The sequence below is a fragment of the Prionailurus viverrinus genome, chromosome C1 (assembly GCF_022837055.1).
Source record: "Prionailurus viverrinus isolate Anna chromosome C1, UM_Priviv_1.0, whole genome shotgun sequence".
NCBI classification, from domain to species: Eukaryota; Metazoa; Chordata; class Mammalia; order Carnivora; family Felidae; genus Prionailurus; species Prionailurus viverrinus.
In genome coordinates, this window is record NC_062568.1 from 45,297,687 (window position 1) to 45,300,988 (window position 3,302).

General features: G+C 38.6%; 1 pseudogene; it reads left to right on the forward strand.

The window, feature by feature from the left end:
- The first annotated feature begins 735 nt into the window (after positions 1–735).
- On the forward strand, positions 736–1,402 carry LOC125171601 (GTP-binding nuclear protein Ran-like; annotated as a pseudogene).
- Positions 1,403–3,302: the final 1,900 nt, after the last annotated feature.

A 3,302-nucleotide genomic window follows, 5' to 3' on the forward strand; every position in this document is an offset into this window, starting at 1 on the left:
TCAGAGCCTGGAGCCTGCTTCCGATTCTGTGTCTCCCTCTTTCTCTGCCCCTCCCCCGTTCATGCTCTGTCTCTCTCTGTCTCAAAAATAAATAAACTCAATAAACTCTGTCTCAATAAATAAATAAATAAATAAATAAATAAATAAAAATCTAAAAAAAAAGAGTAACTAATGTAAGCAATATGGTAGAGCTTACAGCATTGTAAAGACAGAAGCAACTTTAGATGTGATTTAATTTGACCCCCTTTTTTTGTAGATGATGTTGTTAGCCAAATGCTAGGTAGTTTTCTCTAAGTCACAAAGCATTAGAATTAGGTTAGAACTCAGGTCCTCTGATGACCCAAATCTACAGGTAAATTATCAATCCCTCTTTGAGAAAAATGCTTTTATAATGTTCTATACTGACTTTTGATCACAGAAAATATTATACAATCACATTTATGTTTTTTCAAAAAAAATCTTACTATAAATATTCAACATTCTTTAGCCATAAAGAAAATAAACTTACAACTTCTTGGAACAGTGGTTTGTATTTGAATCATTTTTCTCACCTAATTGGTGGCCCTTATGAACTTTCCATCATAAGAACTTCAACAGGTCAAATTATACTGGGAGGTAAGAGAAGGGTGGGAATTAATTACCAAAAAAAACCAAAAAACAAACAAAAAAAAAACACTCAAAGAAATATCCACTTTGCTCAGATGGGCAGGAAATGCTTCTGGAAGCAACATCACAATGGCTTCCCAAGGAGAACTCCAAGTCCAGTTCAAACTTGTATTGGTTGGTGATGCTAGTACTGGAAAAACTACATTTATGAAATATCATCTGACTGATGAATTGGAGAAGTATGTAGCTAACTTGGGTGTTGAGGCCCATCTCCTTGTGTTCCATTCCAAATGAGGACCTATTGAGTTCAATGTATGGGATACGGCTGGTCAGGAGAAATTTGGTGAGCTGAGAGATGGCTATTACACCTAAGCCCAGGGTGCCATTATAATATATGATGTAACAGCAAGGGTCACTTACAAGAATGTGCATAACTGACATAGAGATCTGGTACAAGTATGTGTAAATATCCCCACTGTGCTGTGTGACAAAGTGAACAGTCAGGACAGTAAAGTTAAGGCCAAATCCATTGCCTTCCGCCGAAAGAAGAACCTTCAGTACTATGACATCTCTGCCAAAAGTAACTACAACTTTGAAAAGCCCTTCCTGTGTCTTGCCAGAAAACTATTTGGAGACCCTAACTTGGAGGTTGTCTGGACCCAGCTTTGGCAGCACAGTATGAGCACGATCTAGTGTTGTTCAGACAGCTACTCTCCCAGATGAGGATGATGACCTGTGTGAAAGTGCAGCTGGAGCCCATCATCAGAAATCTAGCTTTACAGGCACTGTCCTGTGATGTCAGCGATACAGCATGCTAGCCACTTTATTACCAAGCTGAACAGAACAGGTGCTTAATCTTTGGGATGCTGATGGAGATGAATGGGTTTCAGAGTGAATGTGGCAGTTTGAAAAGTATCTTCATTTTAGGGGCCTGCATATTTAGCCATTTTGAAATGCAGCCATTTCCTTACTAAGTTTCATATATTAGTCTGCTATAGTCACGTCGCAATATCCACTGGTGAAATCTTGTTTGTTACTGTCATTCCCACTACTTTACTTTTAAAATCAGGATAAATTTGTATTTTAAATTAAAATGAAAAAGAAAGAATCACCTTCGTAGGGAATTCCTTTTCTTTTCAATGGTGTGCACCTTCATTTTTTTTTTATTAGAGGCATATCCTTTATAAAGTTTTGCTAGATACTAGTATGAACTACATAAAACATAGATACTAGTATTAACTGATCAGGAAGACATTTGGTAGCAAAATGACAGGAAAAAACAACCAAAATTAATTGACCAAAACTAGGAATTTTTTGATTCATGTAACTTGAAAGTCTAGGGGTATTTTCAGGCATGTCTGGATACAGAGAATAAAATGATGACACAGGACTCTCTGGCTTTCGGCCTTATGTGTTCTACACTGCTATGCCTTAAATTCTCAACTCCTCTCCACACAATGGAAAGATGGCTGCCTACATATCTCAACTTATGTATCATCCTAACACCAACCCCAGCAGGACAGGTGGAGAGTGCTTTCTTTCCAATGGTTCCAACAAAAGTCCTAGAATTTAGTCTCCAGGGCTCTGACTGAATCGCCTTCTCACACCTGAATTAATCATTGGGATATGATGTTTTGATTGTTCAAGACTGGGTCACACAGCCACAGGATTTGAATCAATCTCACTCAAAACACACAGAATACATCTGGGGAAATAATAATTTGCCAGAAGAGGTGAAAATGAATGCTGGGCATGACAAAAAATGACAGATGTCCTTCAGTGCACTTGTTAAGCAGAGAGAGAAGTTTAGGACCTCTTTCCGTTATCTTCCAATTTATCCTTAGAAGTAGCTGTTATGAACTATTTTCTAGTACATGGCAAGGAGCACAATCAAATAATGGGTAGAATCAGTATGTGGCACTAAGCTTTATATAGATAAGGTCATCTCTCCAAATCCCTGACTCTTTCTGCCCATGGGACAGAAATAGTAAGTGGCAGATCTGCTTTCAAAGTTGAGGAAGACCCAAATTTCTCAGGATTTGTCATAATATTTCTCTATTCCGTTTCTCTTGTACTACCTTAAATCATAGTGGTGAGAGCTAAGCAAAGGTTTTGACGTTGTAGTGGAGGGGGAATTTGGAAAAACAGAGAGTAATCTTTTTTATAAACTTACGACTTAAGTTTTTTACACCTAACTAGTTTAAGAAAAAAGAGTGCTCCATGTGATCCAGCCCCATCTTGGATATACTGCTACCAACTCTCCAACCTCTCCCTTTAATAGGATTTTATTTTCCTACCCTTTTCCATTTGACTCTGCCCTGCCTTCCTCTTGGGGTGTAGTGTGCTCCCCTGTCATTCCAACTTGGGGTTTTACTTGGGGTTTAACTATATGATGTGCTCTGACTAGTGCTATGTAAGTTGAATATAATGTGTGCCTCAACTGATTAGAGGCTTTAAACCAGTTTGCGTGATTTGCCTTGTGCTTTTGTCGTTCTGCCATCTGTCATGAAAAGATCTTGCCTGGGTCTCAGAATGAAAGATCCGTGGGGCAGATATGAAGCTGACTTGATGAATGAAGAACAGCCACCCCAGCCACCTCCCAGACCTGTGATGTCTCTCATCATAAATCAGTGGGATAACTGGGCTCTTAGGCAGATTTTCAGGCAAAACTCACTAAAACAACATATTACACAACT